We start from the raw sequence: 20,596 nt of genomic DNA, 5'->3' as shown, positions 1-20,596 counted from the left end.
GCAGGCTGAACAGGAATGTGTGGGGTTCCTGACTCCGCTTGAGGAGAGGAGGCACAAAGAGGGGACAGGCCAATAAGAGGCTGAAGTTGAGGACAGAGCCAAAGAAAAGGTGAGAAAACAAGCCAGCCCCACTGATGAGATAACAAAAGGCAAGCTGAGGGGAAAAGGCAAACTGGCACATCCCAAGGAGGGATATGTGGGACATTCCTCAAGCACTAATGACTGCCCAAGAACAAAGAGAAAACAAATGGTCAACTGATAAAGATCACAGTCATGCAGGACATGAAACTCCATCAGTTTGTTACAAGAAACTGATGTTACAACAAACTAAAGTTTGTTACAACTTTAAAAGAAAAACACGATCTTAATAATAGCCAGACCTCCAGGAACCTATAGACTCAATTTCCTGGAGCCCTAACATCACCTTCCCCTTCACAGGATTAAAAAACAAACAAACAAACAAACAAAAAAACCTATATTATCAGTCACTCCTCACAGTTATAATGCAACTTTTTCTGCCCACAAGTCCTATGCCTGTGCGTTAATAAAACCACCTTTTTGCACTGAAAACGTCTCAAGAATTCTTTCTTGACTGTTCACTCTCAGACCCAAACATCAACCACATTACCCAACCATCCTGCGACTAAGTGTCTGGAACCGAAGACTTTGAGCGAGCCAAGGATCACTTGTTTAAATTGATTTCTCCACTTTTATCAAGAGAGTTGTTTGCTCTAATTCAGAGATCAAGAAAGAGGAGGATAGTGTAGACCAAAATTCATACTTGACTGATGTGGGAAACAGAACACCACAACTACCACTGGTGCATATTCGTTCAGACTCCAAGATCTCTGAGAAAACTCGAGATTGCAGGGTTAAAAATAACCCGAAAGGATCAGAGTGAATGCCCTTGGGATGTATGTGCTCTGTTCTAAAGTACACAGCAGAAGATGTTTCGTAGATAGGAAGCCAGATGTAAACAGCACACTGTGCATTCCCTTCTTAGTTCTCTTATCCTGTGTTAAGGTCTGAGTACAATGGTGTTTACAATTAATTGATCACAGCCAGTTACAGATTTCTTTACTCCTTCTCCACTCCCATTGCTTCACTTGACTAACCCTGTGTACGTGGAAGAATGTGCCTTATTAAGCCCCTGCTGTAAATCATTATAGAGCTATATCATTGTAGAAGGTATATTAGATTATGGAAAATAAACCTCGGCACCTCGGGCTGTTTGCTCGGGGTCCCCTGTGCCTCGCTACACTGTTGTCTCTTTTTCCCAGTTCCTTCGCCGCCCCAGGTCCACGACTCTGAGGTCGACAGACTGATGGGAAAACATGAATTCCTGACTAATTAGATGTGGGGGTTGAGCAAAATACTGGAGTCAAAAAGAACTCTTAAGTTTTTTTGCTCAGAGCATTGAAAGGATGGGAACAAGGGATTCCAACTGACAAGGAAACACTGTAAGGTACAAAATGTGTTAGGAAGAACATGGGAGTTCTGTTCAGGACCTTGCTGAAAGAGTTCTTCATCCACCCTATCTCCATTCCTGCATGCGTCTGAATCCTGTTGTTGTTGATCCCTTGGGTCTCAGCGCTCAGCTTCTCCTCACCCTGAGAGCCTCCCCTCCCACTTCTTCCCAGCAATCTGGTCTCTTCCTTGTCGCAGTGAAAAGGCTCATCTCCAGGTCTGTAGCGAAGAGGTGCAAATTCCCTCCTTGATTTGTACATCTGGCTGCCTAGGCAGCCTGCTACTTGGGGGACAGGGCACCTGGTGCATCGCCTGTGGGCTTGCTTCTTAGAGAAAATTTGGAGGGTAGGACCTTTTAGACCATCCCTGGAGGGGCAGGCAAGACAGGGAAGGATAGGGGGAAGAAACCAGCTGGAGTACCATTCCAATGGAGCTATCATCAGAGGGCAGAAGACCTAGAGGTCAATTCCCTGGTGGTCTAGTGGTTAGGATTCAAGGCTTTCACTTCTGCAGCCCAGGCTCAATTTCTGGCTAGGGAATGTGCTTTCTTGTAAAGTCTCAGCATGCAGGAGCAATATCCTTTGTGTACAGAGGAGCTCGGCGGTATACCATAAGGGGGTAGATGTAGAAGGGTTTGGTCTCCTTGCAATTTGTGAAGCCCTAAAACTGATGAAGGAAGAAAAGTGATGATGGTCTACTCTAGTCCCTTCTCAAGAGTGCTGCTGGTGATCCAGCTCCTCACCCTCTGGACAGACCAATCCCCTTACTCGTGTCCCCTATTTATCTTTCTCCATACACCCTGGTTTTTGTCATATCTCCTTTTCAGACTTGGGGCAGGAGTGACTTTAGAAATCCATGAAGCAGCTTGTGCCAAGCTTAGACAACCATGCAGAGATTCAAGCCCAATTTGCTAGGCTGCCATTACTGAGACAATAAGTTAAACTGGTAATGGCTGCTTACTTCTTTTCAGAGTACTCCTACAGATAACAATTATAAACTGGGGACAATATATGTTTCTAAAATATTATCTTTGGGCACCTGGGGGGCTCAGTCATTAAGTGTCTGCTCGGGTCATGGTCCCAGGATCCTGGGATCGAGCCCCGCATCGGGCTCCGGAGGAAGCCTGCTTCTGCCTCTCCCACTCCCCCTGCTTGTGTTCCTTCTCTTGCTGTGTCTCTCTCTGTCAAATAAATAAAATATTTAAAAATAAATAAAATATTACCTCAAGGTGCTGGGGATGCTGAACAAAAGCAGGCAGACACAAGGTAAAATTGACATGGTGAGTTTTCCACTTTGCAAAATTCTGGCTGAGAGCACACCTTGGTCTGCCCTATTTGGGTCAGCTAAATTCCAGTACAAAACCAAACTGTCTTACTGGATTAAAGGAGCAGAGGACAATGCTTGGGCAAGCATGGCAGTTGAAAAAAACCAAGAGGTAGAGAGGAATCTCATAAAGAAAAAAGCCACTGAAAGGAAGTTCTAAGTTGTTTGTAAAATTCTGCCCAAGTTTCTGGCTGACTCCTGCATAATGCATGTTGGGCAGCCTCCAAGTAGTTCAGCAAAAGCTGAAGTGACAACTGAGATTTCACCTGTCATCCATTGCAAGGGAGAGAATTTGCAGTTTGATATCAACCAGACCTGCTTTTATAAAAATTCAGTGCTTTTGTAATACATAGCAATCCAGAATCTGTATGTGTACCATTCACGGTATCCGTAATACAACTCAAAATGCTCTAATACATTACTCTGATACTACTCTACCCATGCTCAAGATAAGACAATCATGGGAGACTGACCTAGACATCACCCAAATGTTGAAACTAGGAGGCAAGAAATACTAAGCCACAACTATAACTATTTCAAGATTGTAAAGGAAAAATATAACCATAATAAATAAAAAGTTAGAAAAAATTATCCGGAAATAGAGTAAATGAAGGACCAAAATGTAAAATTGGAAATTGGAAAGAGTTCTCAAAAAACAATCACTGATGGATTTAATTGCGTAATGGAAATGACAAAAATTCAGTGAATTTCAAGAGAGAGAAACAGAAATCATCCCACCTGAAGCACAAAGAGAAAGAATTGAGAAAAAAATAAACAGAACCTTAGCAACCTATAGGGCAATATCAAAAGTTCTAACATATTTAGAGTTCAAGAAGAGGAAAGAGAATAAGGCAGAAAAAAAATGATATCTAAATTTGTTGAGAAATATAGATTTAGCACACAAAAACCCTCCCATTGTTGGCTAGAGCCTACAGAAGTTGTGTCCCGGTTCGGGAGAGGGTAAGACCTGCGGACAACTGCAGCGCTTCATCTGGGAGAGCGAGCACCTCACCCACAGCTCACCTCCCTCCCTTCCTCTCCGGATCTCCGGCAGCCACCTCCTCCATACGCCCAAAAAGCAGTTTACACGCAAAGAGAACCAAAGAGGCTGAGCGGACCAGCCCGTTTCCAGAGGAAAGCACAGAGGCTGTGACTGTCACCGTCCGCAGAGCGAGCGCCTCAGGGGCGGCGACAGCAAGAGCGTGGTCCGGGCCTGAACCCAGGGCGAGATTGCATCTCTGCGCTTGGCTGTGTAAGTTTGGACAAGCGGCTTATTACAGCCACTCCAGCCCGTGTGTGAAATGGAGATAGGATCAGAACGGGAAAAAGAGGGCGCGCGCAAGTAAGAGGCCCCCTGTGGCGAGCGTGAGGAGCTGGCTGCCCAGCATGAGTCTGAGAAGCCACCAGCGGACCGCCATTACTTCCCCTTCTTCACCGGAGCTTTGGGACTCGCTGCGGAGCCTCGTCTGCATGCGTCTTTGGCAACACACCAAGGACCCAGGGATAAAGAGAATTCCTGCGCGAAGGGAGACGTGGCCAAAACGTGACCTGACCAAGAATGTAGCCCAAGCCAAGGTGAGGAAAAAGCACCAAGTCCCAGCCACTACGTCACCAGGGCACCACGTGTTACTTCGTTTTCTCGCAGCTCCGACTCACTGTAGCTCCGTTAGAACTGCGCACCGAGAAGCTCCGACTACTCACCCACCCTTGGGGCTGCCGCCCTTCCTTCCGGGGAAGATCCAGAGGACTAGTCCTTCCCTGCTTTCCCCCAAAAGCAAGCCCTCCGGCGACGCACTGAGCGCTGGGAGAAGCCAAAGACGCGCCCCGAGCCCCGCCACGGCCGCAAGTCCCAGAGCGTTTGGCTGAGGCCCCGCCCGGCCGCGCCGCGGAGCTGCCCTGAGGACGCGCCTTCGCGAGGCGGCCGCGTGCGGACACGAGGGAGGGGAGGCGCCCGGCGTGAGACCCCTGGGTCCCCAACATCACCCGGTGGACTCCGGGAGACGCAGCAACGAAGGCGGCGCCGACCGAGACCGCTTTCAGCAAGGCTCGGCGGCCCGGACCCGGACCCGGGGTCTATTCCCGCCTACAACCTGCGGCCCCCGCAGTTCTCCCGCCTTAGTTAATGCGATCTCCACCCTTCCGTGTGCCCAGACCAAAATCTTATAGAGTTCTCCCTGACAAACCAGTTTTCCTCAGACTGCATATCCGTAAGTCAGTCATTAGTGTTGTCTAGTAAATAAAGTGTGGACACTGATCTACAGCAGGGGTTCTCAACCTCGCACCACTGATACTGATACGGTAGATCTTCGTTGCGGAGGGATTTCCCGTGCATTGTATGCTATTTGGCTGCACTGTAGGCTGGGGCTTCGCAGGCGTCTACGGACCACATGCCAGTAGAAGCCAAACACACCCTCACGTCGTGACAAGCAAAAAGTTTTCAGACATTGCCAAATGTCCTAGTGGGCAAGGGGGTGGGGGTGGGCAAGATCGTCCTCTGTTGAGAACCACTGATGTGCGCTCTCCCTGCCGTCCTGGTCCCTGAAGTTGGGCTAATGAGTCTCTTCATAAATGTGGGAAACCGATTCAACTCATGGCTCTTACCTCATTCAGAGGTTATGATTTGGGTCTTTAGTCTCCCTATCCTCGGGTTGTGCTACCATTGCTCCTTTTCTTTGGGTTTATCCTAAAATCAGCCTCATTCAAGCCTGTCCTGGAAGGCCAGGCTGGGGTTTGGGTCGACTCAGTAAGGTTCTTCTTGACCTTTTTGGAACCTCACACTTCATTCAGTTTAGCCTGCAGAGAAGATTTTGAGATAGTATTTTCTTCTTTACCGGAAATCCAGGGAGCAAGCGAGCGGTGCACTTAGGGCACCCGGGAGTTAATTGTACGTAGTGTCTACAGCTTGCGCTGGTGTCCAGATCCTTTTGGTCCCACAGGCAGGGAGTTATGTCGTGGGTCATTTCTGGTCATTGAAAAACAACCAGACTGGGAGAGACACATAGAAGCCAGCTGCCTACCTCGCACATGTCCATAAGGGACCCCAAAAGAGTGCTGACCAGAAAGAAAGGCAGTGAATCCCTCCCGTTAGGTAGGCCAGAGGTAGTTCAAAGAGAAGGGAAGAAATCCAGTGAGATTTCAGGATCTAAAGTTACCCTAAGTCAGCCTCATCCGGATCCTTGTCTTCCCATGGCTGGTGAAAGTGAGTTGAGTCTCCGTGCGAAAGTAAGGGAAACAGCCTTGGCCAGGTTACCAGTGAGGAGGCAATCTCTAATCTTGCCTTGAACTTCCTCAGCCAGATTTCTGTGGATTCCAAGGGTGCAACTGAGTACTTCTATTTTTCATTTGCCCTTATTTAAAGAAGAAAGGAGGTGCCTTGCTGGCTCAGTCGGAGGCGCATGGGACTCTTGATCTCTGGGTTGTGAGTTCGAGCCCCATGTTGTGTGTAGAGATTACTTAAACTTTTTAAAAAATAAAGAAGAAAGGATCAGGTGTGAAGGAAAACTGCTACATTAGGGAAAGCTACTATTTCTTTTTTTTTTTCCCAGAGATTTATTTATGTATTTGAGAGGGCGAGAATGAGAGAGAGTACATGAGAGGGGGGAGGGTCAGAGAGAGAAGCAGGCTCCTCGCTGAGCAGGGAGCCCGATGCGGGACTCGACACCGGGACTCCAGGATCATGACCTGAGCAGAAGGCAGCCGCTCAACCAACTGAGCCACCCAGGCGCCCGGAAAGCTACTATTTCTGAGACAGTCACAACCCCTCTCCTTAATTTTAATTGCACTTTCCCAGGTAGATCTCCAGGTTGGGCCCATTTTACTCTCAGTGCACAGCTGATAGGGCCATGTATGTGGTTAAGAGGTTCACAGATGAATATCTGAATAGTCATTTAAAAAAATATATACATTCCTGGGGTGCCTGGTTAGCTCAGTCAGTAAACCATGCCACTCTTGATCTCAGGGTCGTGAGTTCAAGTTCCACATTGGGCATAGAGCATACTTTAAAAAAAATAAAAATATACATTCTAAAAAAAACCTGTAACACATCAAGCTCAACTATACCACATTTACAAAGATAGAAAAGAATTATATATTAGCAAATAAGCAATGTCATAAAAGGGACTTTAAATATGTTTGTTTGTTTTTTAAGTAGGCTTCATGCCCAACACAGGGCTTGAACTCACAACCCTGAGATCAAGGGTCACATGCTCTACCAGCTGAGCCAGCCAGGCGCCCCAGCTATCTGTTGTTTCCACTAAAGTTTTTTTTTTTTTCCCCTAGATATGCCCATCCAGTCACTTCCCTTTTCCAAACTCTGACATTCACTGCCAAATCCTAACATTAGTGTTCAGGTTCCAGATTATTCTTCCCACTTCACATCTTTGCCTCTCTCCCATCTTTTTTCATAAGCAGAGAAAAGTCAAGTCTTCCTTAATCTCCAATTTGCAACATCAGATCTTACAATCAGGTTAACAAATTAGGGATCTTCCATAGGACTCTATTTTCCTACAAAGAAAAATTATAAATAACACAAGGCTTTATTTCACAGTTGGAAATTTTTCAGAAAGAAGTAAAGCAAACATTTCCTAAAATCAAAGGCCAGAAAGTGATCTAAATTTTTGTTGTTGTTGTTCAGGAAAAATCCAGACTCTGCTGAGTGTTGCAGACATTCTGCCTCTTCCTCAGCCTGCAGACAATAGGAGATTTATTTTTCCTAGAGGGTACAATAGAGAACCTTGGACCACAGGGGTCAACCAATACATAGGTGGGCATGTGTCCTACACTGAAATGAAAAGGATGAAAATGACAACACATCTTAATCTATGTAATTGTTTACATAGAGTTTCACATTTTTCAAAATTGAGCTGTTGAAAAAGAAGAGAACTAGAGGACTTACACTACTTGATTTAAGACTTACTGGGGCGCCTGGAGCGCTCAGTCGCTTGAGCATCCGACTCTTGGTTTTGGTTCAGGTCATGATCTCTCAGGGGTCATGGGATGGAGCCCCTTGGCAGCAGGCTCCATGCTCAGCAGGGAGTCTGCTTGAAATTTTCTCCCTCTCCCTTTGCCCCTACCCCTGCTCTCGCTCTCAAACAAATCTTTAAAAAAGACTTATTATAAGCTATGGCAGGCAAGGCAAATTGCTAGTGGCAGCAGGATACACCAATAAACAGGCTGAATTGAGAGCCCTAAAACTGACAACTATTTGGTCAACTGGTTTTCAGTAAAAATTTCAATTCAATGAGGTTCAATAAATGGTGCTAGAACAACTAGTGTCCATATTGATGGGGAATGGAGATAAACCTGTGTAGACCTATGGCTACAGGAGTTTGGATTTTATTTAAAATATACTAAGGTCATCCTCATTTCTCCTAAAAAGCCTCCACTATTTTAAATATCTCAACCAGAAAAACAGCTATGACGGCACAGTTTCAGCAGTGGAAATTACAGACAAGTCTCCTTGAGAGGAAGCACTTTGGAGTAGTTTCTGCACATGTTCATAGATGGGGCATGTCCAAGTTTCCCAAACACTTGGTGCTAGGAGTGCTTACTGTGGGTTTTCCTTCCCTTCTGACCACATTGTGCTGGCAAGTCAGCAGTAAATCTCTGGCGGCAAAACAGGGTCACAGTCAGTGCTGGGATTAAAAGCAAACTGAAAGAATCAGTCCCTGTCAAGATAGATGCCAGGCACTACGGTTTGGGATTGGAACCAAGGTTACTGCTGCCACAACACAGAGTACTAACCCTGCTGGCAGATGCTGCATTTCCTTTAATATTTTCGACATAAAAATGTTCACAGTATTGTGTAGCTTTGTTCTTGGACAGTTTGCTTCTTGACAGCATGCAATAGGAAACACAAATACTTATGTGTTGTTCTTTTAAAAAATGTTGTTTGGTCAGAAAGTAGGATCTTGAACAAGATAACTAGCCCGTCCTCTTTAAAAATGTAGTATCATCAGAAACAACAAAAACAAAGATATCAGGAGAGAGTTCCAGGTAATAAGGACTGAAGTGAAATTTAGGAACTTTAATTAGAGCCTGGGGAAATATCAGTATCACAACACACTGCTAATCCTTAATCTCTCTCAAATATATATGATATAGACACAGATATTAAATGCATCTCTATCTATATACATACATGTGTATATACCTATGACATTTTTTAAACAATGGGAAAATTTATGCAGCATATATTAGATGTTATTGATTTAATATTGTTCTTAGATTTGATAACTGAATTGTATTATGGTTATATATATAATACTCTTAATATCAGGAAATACGTGCTGAAGTATTTAGGGGCGAAGTGGGCTTGCATTTACTAAAGTAATAAGAATGCAGGTGTGGGTCTATGTAGACAGAGAAAAGGAGAAATGAACGTTAATTGTTGAATTGAGATGAACAGAATAAAGGTGATAATTGTATTCTTTCAACTTTTCTGGAGGTTTGTTTTTGTTTTTTAATTTTTTTTTAAGATTTTACTTATTTGAGAGAGAGAGAATGAGAGACAAAGAGCATGAGAGAAAGGAGGGTCAGAGGGAGAAGCTGACTCCTTGCTGAGCAGGAAGCCCGATGTGGGACTCGATCCCAGGGCTCCAGGATCATGACCTGAGCTGAAGGCAGTCACTTAACCAACTGAGCCACCCAGGCGCCCCAACTTTTCTGGAGGTTTGAAATGTTTCAAAGTAAATAATTTTGAGGGACATTGATTGTAAAATATGTGAGACTGAACAGCTATCTGAGTCCTGGACTAAAAATTGGCCCTCTATGTGTCTCCTGCTTGCAGGAGAGTATGGCAGTCCTCCATACTACCTACCAGTACAAGAAAAGGTTAAATCACTAGTTTGCTGTATACACCCATCAAAGGATCCTTTCCTGACATCTAGGATTTGTCCTTCTTACATTATCAGCCTTCAAGCCTGGAAATCTGGTAAGTTTGAGGCTACTTCGTATGTTTCAAAGCTTCAGAATAAGATGTCTGGCTTTTATATTTAATTGCAAAAGACAAATCAATGGGTACTTATTTTCAGAAATTATTCTCAGAAAAAAAATTCCAAATGAGAGTGGAGTTATCTGAAACCTACCAGTTCCTGCAGATACACTATTTCTCCCTGTGTATTCTAAACAGAAACCTCTAGGATGCAACTTTTGCTAGACCTATACAGGAAGTACAAGAGTGCACAAAAACCCTCAGGATCCTTCTCTGGCAGTGATTCAATCATCCTTTTTTTGGGTCCCCCACAGGTAGACATGTTTGAGACTGCTGCTCTGCTTACAGATGCCTGTGAAGGCAGATTTTTTTGCCTGAGTTATCTCAGTTCCCAGAGTGTGAGACACAACGTAATTTTTGTATTTAATACCAGGTGTTCAATAACATTTAATTTTGGAATGAAGTGATGCACCCAGACTTGGTTGCTGTCACTCTGGGATATAAATATAGTGGACATATTGAGTTTCCTGTTGTTAGCTGGAGAAAGAAAACTTTGTAATTTTGATTTGTTAAAAAAAAAAAATGACAGGCAACAGAATGTATATAAAATAAACTTTATTCTTTGAGATTTCTAAACTTTCATCCTTCAAGGAAATGGACATGTGCTGAAGAGCGGATGAATAGTCTGCCATGACATTATTCTGACTTATTCTTGACCCAAGTCCTTGACATTTTCTTCCAGCTGCTGCTGACTCCAGTTATCCACAGGATGGGGGTGGGGAGAAAAAAGGGTTAGGCATCTCAAGATCATCCGTGAATCTAGGTATTGGTGTCTCTTACGTAGTTGTCAAATTTGCAGGCTGAAGAGCTGTGATTTCTGCTATCAAACTATCCATTTGGAGTAAAAATCCAGAGTGGCTGTGAAATTTGATTCTTAGAGATGAAGCCTTCTTGCTTTCAGATTTGAGAATTTCACTGTTTTGTTGTCTTAGCTTTTCTCATCAATGGGGGAACTATTTATGACTAAGCTTTGTTGAAATAAGAACTTTTCATATTTCCACTATTAGTTCTTACCTGAAATAGAAGAAAAGACAAAAAACTAGATTAAATGAGAATCTTCTGTTGGTTCTGCTGATACCTGAGGCTGAAGTGACAGCTAAGAAAGAAAAGAGGCTGAGTGCAACCTGAAAAGTGGATAAGTCATGGTGGTAAACTACAGTCTGGAAAGAGTTATACTAGCAGATTAGACGGAAAGGCCTCTGAAATATACCATGTGCCCTGTGGTGTGGAATACAGGGCCCCACCACCTCATAATGCTAATAGCCCTGCTCAAAGCCGCTGCAAGTGGGTTAGCCGAATCCCTACCACCTCCTCCCTTGGGATCAGTTTACTCTACATTCTACTCTTCTGGAGAAAAAGGAAGGCCTTTCACACCTCCCAGGAGATGTGCCTTGCTTCAAACATGCACATTCAGAAGCAGTCTGTTCTAGAAATGAGAGCGTATTTTGCATGGAAATCCTGCTCCTAAATACATGTCCTTTTTTTTTTTTTTTTTAATAGGAGGGTGGTGCCAAGGGAAGAGTCCTAGAATTTGAAAACCAGCAAGGTCCTTAGACACCATCTGTAATATTGTGATTTATAATAAGAAATGTAAATTTGGTCTTTGTTCCAGTTTCTGGCAGAACTCCTAAAATGCTTGGAATCAGTCTTTTGTTATGTTAATGAGGTGACTTTTGGAAAGTCCTGGAAGGAAGGAATGTGATTACCTGGGGAACCAACCATATGATTTGGAGAGCTGGAACTTTTAGTCTTATCCCCCTGACCTCTGGGGATGAGAAAGGGGCTGAAGTTGACTTCAGTCATCAACTACCAATGACTTATTCAATCATGCCTATGTAATGAAGCCTCCATTAAAAACCTGAAAGATGCGGGTTCAGAGAGCTTCTGGGTTGGTGAACACATAGAAGTGCTGGGACAGTGGAGCTCCCAGAAAGAGCATGGAAGCTCTGCACCCTTTCCCCATGACTTGCCCTATGCATCTCTTCCTTCTGGCTGTTCCTGAGTTATATCCTTTTAAAATAAACCAGAAATCAGGGCTCCTGGCTGGCTCAGCCAGTAGAGCATGTGACTCTTGATCTTTGGGTCATGAGTTCCAGCCCCAAACTGGGTGCAGAGATCACATACATACGTGCACACATATATACATGGAAAAAATAAACCAGTAATCTAGTAAGTAAAATGTTTCTCTGAGTTCTCTGAGCCACTCTAGCAAATTAATCAAACCCTAGGAGGGGGTTCTCAGGAAACTCTGAATTATACTCAGATATAGAGGTGACAACCTAGATTTGCTGCTAGCATCTGAACTGGGAGCCAGGGTGGGGGACAGTCTCACAGGACTGAACCCTTAACCTCTGGAATCTGATGCTATCTTCTACTAGGTAAACCTAGTAGGTAATGTCAGAATTGAGTTGAATTGTAGGACATCCAGGTGGTGTCCCAAAATTTGCTTGTTGGTGTGGGAAACACCCCCCCCCCCCCCGCAAAGTTGGAATTGGTACTGGAATTAATTTACCATCCAAGTACAGTTCCATCTTTGGCCATGAGGAAACAGTGGTATCAACAGGCAAAGTATTAACTAAAGCCACAAGACCTATAAATGAAAATCCTGAGACTAAAATCCATGCCCTGAGCCTTTTCACTGTGTCACAAAGTTTAAGCAAAGGGAGAGGAAAGGCTCCAGTCTGGAGGAAGCCAACAGGCTCCGACACTGTATTGGCTGGGACAGGAATAAGACCTTATAGGAAGTCTCTTTTAAGTATTCTTCTTAAGAGATTACAGAGAAAGAAAGGAATCATTAGAAAGAGAAAAGAGAAAATTAGCAAATAAAGAGCAAAGTTAAACCCGGGACTGATCCATTTACACCCTTTAGAGACCAATATCTTATAATGTTAATTCTACATCAGGTTGTTAGCGTAGACAGTTAGGTTCTGACAGGATACCTGAAGGTCAACAATGAGGAAGTCATGGGCAGATACTGGGAAGGTCAAAGGCCTGTCCCTGGAGCACTCCACAAGAAGCTGGATCAAACCAGACCAGCCAAGATGGCAGATGCTATCACAGGAAACCCCTGACCAAATTGGGAAGAAAAAGCCAAAACACTGCTTCCCGCCCCCTAGTTAACAACTGTGAATATAAGACACCCAACCCCCAGGGAATGCTGCTCTCATATCTCTCTTGAGCTTGCCTGCTCTCACATCTTGAGTGTACTTTTTTGCTTTAATGAACTTTTCCTGCTGCTTTATTCATCTACTGCGCTGCATGTCTATCTTTGAATTTCTTCTCGTGACAAGACCAAGAACCTTCAGTAACTCCTTCGGGTCTGGCTGGGTGGAAGCACCAGGGCCAGAGGTCTCTCCAGTTCACACGGCAACACACAGTTGCTACTTAGGAACATTTGTAGGAATATTTCCACTGGATCAACTAACAGAGTTCCTAAGTAAAAACTGAAAAAAATAATTTCTCATTCCTAGGTGTTCCTTATCACCTAATTCTTTCCAAACTACTTCTTTGGGAAAATTTTTTTTAAAGGTTTTATTTATTTATTTGACTTTTTTGGGGGAGGAAGATTTTATTTTTAAGTATTTCACTTCAGTATAGGGAAGGCAAATATAAATATAAATTTGTTTCCTAAAGTTTTATTTTTTATTTTTATTTTTTAAAAGATTTTATTCATTTATTTGACAGAGAAACATCGAGAGAGGGAACACAAGCAGTGGGAAATGATGAAGCAGGCTTCCTGCTGAGCAGGGAGCCCGATTCGAGGCTCGATCCCAAGACCCTGGGATCATGCCCTGAGCAGAAGGGAGATGCTTAACCAACTGAGCCACCCAGGTGCTCAGTTCTAAATTCTAAAGTTTTAGAATTTTTTGCTGTTATATTCTCTTTAGGACAGTAATATCTAAAAGCTTTTGAAGGTATCATAGATTTGGTGTGAAGATTATTTTCAAGTTAAAACATCTAAAATCTTTTTTTTTAAATTTTTTATTGTTATGTTAATCCCCATACATTACATCATTAGTTTTAGATGTAGTGTTCCATGATTCATTGTTTGTGCACAACACCCAGTGCTCCATGCAGAACGTGCCCTCCTCAATACCCACCACCAGGTTAACCCATCCTCCCACCCCCCTCCCCTCTAGAACCCTCAGTTTGTTTTTCAGAGTCCATCGTCTCTCATGGTTCGTCTACCCCTCCGATTCCCCCCCTTCATTCTTCCCCTCCTGCTACATTCTTCTTCTTCTTTTTTTTCTTTCTTAACATATATTGCATTATTTGTTTCAGAGGTACAGATCTGAGATTCAACAGTCTTGCACAATTCACAGCGCTTACCAGAGCACATACCCTCCACAGTGTCCATCACCCAGTCACCCCATCCCTCCCCCCCCACCCCCCACTCCAGCAACCCTCAGTTTGTTTCCTGAGATCAAGAATTCCTCATATAAGTGAGGTCATATGATACATGTTTTTCTCTGTTTCACTTATTTCGCTCAGCATAATACCCTCCAGTTCCATCCACGTCGTTGCAAATGGCAAGATCTCATTCCTTTTGATGGCTGCATAATATTCCATTATATATATACCACATCTTCTTTATCCATTCATCTGTCGATGGACATCTTGGCTCTTTCCACAGTTTGGCTATTGTGGACATTGCTGCTATAAACATCGGGGTGCACGTACCCTTTCGGATCCCTACTTTTGTATCTTTGCGGTAAATACCCAGGAGTGCAATTGCTGGATCATATGGTAGCTCTATTTTCAACTTTTTGAGGAACCTCCATACAGTTTTCCAGAGTGGCTGCACCAGCTTGCATTCCCACCAACAGTGTAGGAGGGTTCCCCTTTCTCCGCATCCCTGCCAACATCTGTCGTTTCCTGACTTGTTAATTTTAGCCATTCTGACTGGTGTGAGGTGGTATCTCATTGAGGTTTTGATTTGGATTTCCCTGATGCCGAGCGATATTGAGCACTTTTTCATGTGTCTGTTGGCCATTTAGATGTCTTCTTTGGAAAAATGTCTGCTCATGTCTTCTGCCCATTTCTTGATTGGATTCTTTGTTCTTTGGGTGGTGAGTTTGATGAGTTCTTTATAGATTTTGGATACTAGCCCTTTATCTGATATGTCATTTGCAAATATCTACTCCCATTCTGTCGCTTGTCTTTTGGTTTTGTTGACTGTTTCCTTTGCTTTGCAAAAGCTTTTTATCTTGATGAAGTCCCAATAGTTCATTTTTGCCCTTGCTTCCCTTGCCTTTGGCGATGTTTCTAGGAAGAAGTTGCTGCGGCTGAGGTCGAAGAGGTTGCTGCCTGTGTTCTCCTTTAGGATTTTGATGGACTCCTGTCTCACATTGAGGTCTTTCAACTATTTGGAGTCTATTTTTGTGTGTGGTGTAAGGAAATGGTCCAGTTTCATTCTTCTGCATGTGGCTGTCCAATTTTCCCAACACCATTTGTTGAAGAGACTGTCTTTTTTCCACTGGACATTCTTTCCTGCTTTGTCAAAGATTAGTTGACCATAGAGTTGAGGGTCCATTTCTGGGCTCTCTATTCTGTTCCATTGATCTATGTGCCTGTTTTTGTGCCAGTACCATACTGTCTTGATGATGACAGCTTTGTAATAGAGCTGGAAGTCCGGAATTGTGATGCTGCCAGCTTTGCTTTTCTTTTTCAACATTCCTCTGGCTATGCGGGGTCTTTTCTGGTTCCATACAAATTTTAGGATTATTTGTTCCATTTCTTTGAAAAAAGTGGATGGTATTTTGATGGGGGAAACATCTAAAATCTTATCTGGGGACACCTGGGTGGCTCAGTCGTTAAGCATCTGCCTTCGGCTCCGGTCATGATCCCAGCGTCCTGGGATTGAGCCCCACGTTGGGCTCCCTGCTCTGCAGGAGGCCTGCTTCTCCTCTCCCACTCCCCCTGCTTGTGTTCCCTCTCTCACTGTGTCTCTGTCAAATAAATAAATAAATAAATTTTTTAAAAAATTAAAAATAAAATAAAATCTTATCTGAATTTCCTTTATCTGACTAGAGCAGAACATCCCAAAAACACAGGTGCCACATGAAACCTGCCCTCCCACCCCTTCCAAGGGAGTTTCCTGAGAATTCAGCTGCATGGATACAGACTGTCCATTACCAATAGCATCAAAAGTCCGATAGAATTTTCCATACTTTTTCACTGAAGCCCTGAAACCCTTTGTTAAGTTGGTATACAAACTTTTACCTCTGGGTATTCTGGGAGTTACTCATTACAAAGCAACTCCCACATGCATATGTAAAGGAATCTTGTCTTTTCTCCTGTTTATCTATCGTTAGTTTATCTATCATTAGTTAATTCAAAGGTCCTGGATCATTCAAACCTAAATAGGTGGAGGAAAAATTTTGCTCCCAATACTCTTTTAAGATTTTGTTTAATGAAAAGACTAATCAAAAGCAAAATTTTTCAAATTGCGATCAGGAACCACTAGTGGGTTGTGAAATCAATATAGTAGACTGTTTACTACAGGTTTTACTTAAAGAATCAGGAAGGAAAATACTACATAGGACCTATTACATATAGTAAGGTTTTTTGTTTGTTTTAAACATAACATCGGGTTACAAAGAATTGTATTTTTTACTGTGTCTTGTGGTCAAAAAAATCTGAGAAACTGCTCCAGATAGACTGGTTATAGATCTAATCCATCCATCTACCTCTCCTTTTCTCTTTTTTCCATGCTATACAAACAAGACTGTTGAGAGAGGAATGCAAATCCCATCAATGGCTAGTGTCGGCCTTTCATAAGTAACTGCACATTTGAGATACTTCTATATTGGTGAGCTGAGATCTTGGTAGATTGATGGTCCTTCTCATTGGTAGCCACATATTTGAATCACCTAGGAGCTTTTATTTTCTTTTTTGAATTTTTTTAAAGATTTTATTTATTTATTTGTCAGAGAGAGAGAGAAAGAGAGAGCACAAGCAGGGGGAGCAGCAGGGGCAGGGGGAGCAGCAGGGGCAGAGGGAGAAGGAGAAGCAGGCTCCCTCTCAGCAGGGAGCCCAATGCAGGACTCGATCCCAGGACACTGAGATCATGACCTGAGCTGAAGGCAAATGCTTAACCATCTGAGCCACCCAGGTGTCCCTCACCTAGGAGCTTTTTAAAAATGAATACCCCAAACACATGTAAAACCATTTTAATCAGAATCTCTGGCTGTGATATCTAGGCATTTGTGTTAGGCAAAACCTTACCAGGTTCTTATAATGACAGCCAGATTTAAAACTACTTAGGAGACCTGCCCTATTTCCCATGGTTCTCTTTGTTTCTCTCTAGCTGTCCCACCATGGGCTTCTTTCCCATTGGACCTAAAGATTTTTCTTTTTTAAAGATTTTATTTATTTATTTGAGAGAGACAATGAGATAGAGAGAGCATGAGAGGGGATAGGGTCAGAGGGAAAAGCAGACTCCCTGCCGAGCAGGGAGCCCGATGCGGGACTTGATCCTAGGACTCCAGGATCATGACCTGAGCCAAAGGCAGTTGCTTAACCAAGTGAGCCACCCAGGCGCCCCAGGACCTAAAGATTTTAATCTTCCTTCTTACGATCTGAGGTGAATCTCTCTTTCTCAATTGGATTTCCAAGGCAACGATTTCCTTCTGTTTATCTACCTGGGTCTTTACTAAGTTCACCTCTAGATTCCCTTTTCCCAAAGCTAATTCACCACAAAGGCTCCCTCAAGTCAAGTAGCTGGGCTTTCCTATGCCTGTACCTGTCAATCATGGATAATGATTTACAGGTAGGGTCACTGGGTGCTGTAGGACTGACATAAACTCTCAGGTCCTTCCATTCTCTGAGCCACCAGGCAACTGGTTCGAGTAATCTGAGGACAGTCCTATTTAGAAGAGTCCTTGGAAACAAAAGCAACGTAGGTACAAGAAGGTAAAAGAAGGGGTGCCTGGGTGGCTCAGTCGGTTAAGCATCTGCCTTCGGCTCAGGTCATGATCCCAGGGTCTTGCAACTGAGCCCCACGTGGGGCTCCCTGCTCAGTGGGTCAGTAGGGAGTCTGCTTCTCCCTCTCCCTCTGCCCCTCCCCCCACTTGTGCTCTCTTTCTCACTCTCTCTCAAATAAATAAATAAAATCTTAAAAAAAAAGAAGAAGAAGAAGAAGAAGGTAGGAGCGCCTGGGTGGTTCAGTTGGTTAAACTTCTGCCTTTGGCTCAGGTCATGATCCCGGGGTCCTGGGATCAAGCCCCCACGTTGGGCTCCCTGCTTGGTGGGGAGCCTGCTTCTCCCTATCCCTCTGAAGCTCCCCCTGCTTATGCTTTCTCTCTGTCAAATAAATAAATAAATAAAAACCTTAAAAAAAAAAAAAAGGTAAAAGGAATCTTAGGTGACCTTTCTTAATGGCACCTACCAGATCAGGCAGGGATGTCTATTGGGGTGGGCATTGCACACAGCAAAAACTCAGTAAATGCTGAGTCTGGTGTATATAGGGGATAGGCTGAAGATATTTTGCAGGTTTGTAAATATTTTTGCCAATCTGAAGGCAATTTGGTTTGGTTTGGCTTTTCTCAATAGGAAGAGCTGGGAACCATAAAGCGATTGGAATATTATAGTTTGATTGCAATAAATTTGTATTTTGCCAAGGATCAATATAAGCTATACTTATTTCAATTTTTTAGTACTTTATTTTCATCAGTTTGAAAATTGGGGTTTTGCTCCTTTTAAGCTCATGGTACCTTTCTGGTCCTCACATTTCCTCAAAGACTACTGACCTAGAATCTAAATTCTGTTTGCTTGTTCTTTCAGCATTCTAAGACAGAGTTTATCTAATCTTGGCAAATTTTACTCAATTAAAATAATTGTTCTCTTATGTCTTCTCACCTTTGAGGATTGTTCTTTTCTTCTCAGGCTTGCATCCGTGGGCTGTGGTTTGTACCTGAAGGGTGGATTTCCCAGAGGTACTCCTTCCTGGAGCCTGGAGACTGGGGACCTGTAGAGGGAGCACCTACGAGGTAGCCCTCTCTACATGGAGAGTTAGGAGTCAGGAGGTTTTGGGTAGCTGTGGCCTCCCCATCACCTTTTGTTTTTATAGCTGGGTATGGCAAGAGAAAAGAAGGCTCTGAGAGTGACCTTCTCTTGGGGGTTTTGACCACTTACCTCTGGAAATACGATTCAGGTGAGCCAGAAGGCTCAGACTTTCTTCCCTGATACCTCTGTTTTCATTGTACAGCTGGGCAATAGACTCCAAGCTCTGCCTGTTGAGGTTAGACGTGCATCCTATTCCAGGAAATAATTACAGTTTAGGCAACTTAAACACATTCACTTGAGATAATGCTTTCTGCAATTCCTTTTCCCCTTCTTTCTCAGCCCAGAAGAAAACCCTGGGTACTCAAAGGTTGGGACTTTAGTGTAATGGGACAGAAGCTTAATTTTCACAAGGCCCTTAACAAATGCCAGCTCATTCATTAGTATTATCACATCCAATGGCTGAAATTATGAAGGAGACTTTTCTCATGACATAGCTGCTGCTTTGATGTGGAAAGAGACCCAGTCACTGTTCTGGCCCAGCCCAAGACTGAGGAATGATGGCCTCTGTGTGAGTGCAATCCAGGAGGAGGATGTGGGGAGAAGAACCACGTTGGGGACAATGAAGAGTAACCAAGACATTAGAGAGGGGGATGAGGATGGCAGCAGCAGGGACCCTCGCTCTGCTGAACGTGGTATTCAGCAACCTGAGTTCTACTGAATGACTACCACGCAAGAGGAGAGGAGCAGCAGAAAGCATACAGCAGAGGAGTCACAAGAAGGGCTTTGGACGTCAGACAACTCGAAGATAGAGGGATAGCTCAACCTTGGGGCAAACCTCTATCTGAGCTTATTTATTCATCTAAAAAGCAGGACTATTCAGGGGTGCCTGGGTGGCTCAGTCGTTAAGCGTCTGCCTTCGGCTCAGGTCATGATCCCAGGGTCCTGGGATCGAGCCCCGCATCGGGCTCCCGGCTCAGCGGGAAGCCTGCTTCTCCCTCTCCCACTCCCCCTGCTTGTGTTCCCTCTCTCGCTGTGTCTCTCTCTCTCTGTCAAATAAATAAATGGAATCTTTAAAAAAAAAAAAAAAGTAGGACTATTCATACCTGCCCTATTCTCCCTAGTTGGGCCATTTCTAAGAGTAAGTGAAGTAAGGTATATTAAGTTCTTATAATCTGTGAAGCCCTGAAACACACAAGTCCTTAGAAAGATACATATTGCCAGAAGCAGGCAGACTTGGGCCGCCCCTACCGTTTCCTTGGTCAGAAACGCTGAGATGATGTTGCAGCTTTTCTTGAAGGCAGTCATTGATGAAAATAATTTCCTTCAGGTGCCGGTGCAGGCTCTGGATCTCATCTTCTGCAGCCATTCCACCAGGACAGGGAATGAGGTAGAAGATGGAGAATTCTTATCACTAATGGGGTGGCCAAGGGCCTCTCAGCAAGATTCCTGCCTTTCGCCATTCTTCTGCCAACTTCCTCTTTCATCAGGGAACACCAGGGGACTTCCTTTAACAGCCCTTAAAGGCCTTCAAACAAAGCATGTTCCAGTGCTAAGCAAACTCCACAGGACCACCTCTCACACAAGGATAAGGGAAGTATAAAGGAGGTTGACACAAGGTGGGAAAATACCAAATAAGCCTTCTGAGTAGGGCTTATCTAGCACTGGGAGAGGTGTGGCCACTTCTTATTTAAGACTTTCAGGTACTAGTTAATGTCTCTACTAAATACCTCTCCCACATGATTTATGACTGGACATCTTTAATAGATGACAAAGACCTCCCTCTACTTCTCAAGGTGAAATGGGAAATAG

The sequence above is a fragment of the Mirounga leonina genome, unplaced genomic scaffold (genome assembly GCF_011800145.1).
Source record: "Mirounga leonina isolate KUSES-001 unplaced genomic scaffold, KU_Mleo_1.0 Mir_493, whole genome shotgun sequence".
In the NCBI taxonomy this organism is placed as follows: Eukaryota; Metazoa; Chordata; class Mammalia; order Carnivora; family Phocidae; genus Mirounga; species Mirounga leonina.
The sequence above is the reverse complement of the archived record's forward strand: the minus strand, read 5'-3'. Positions refer to the sequence as shown.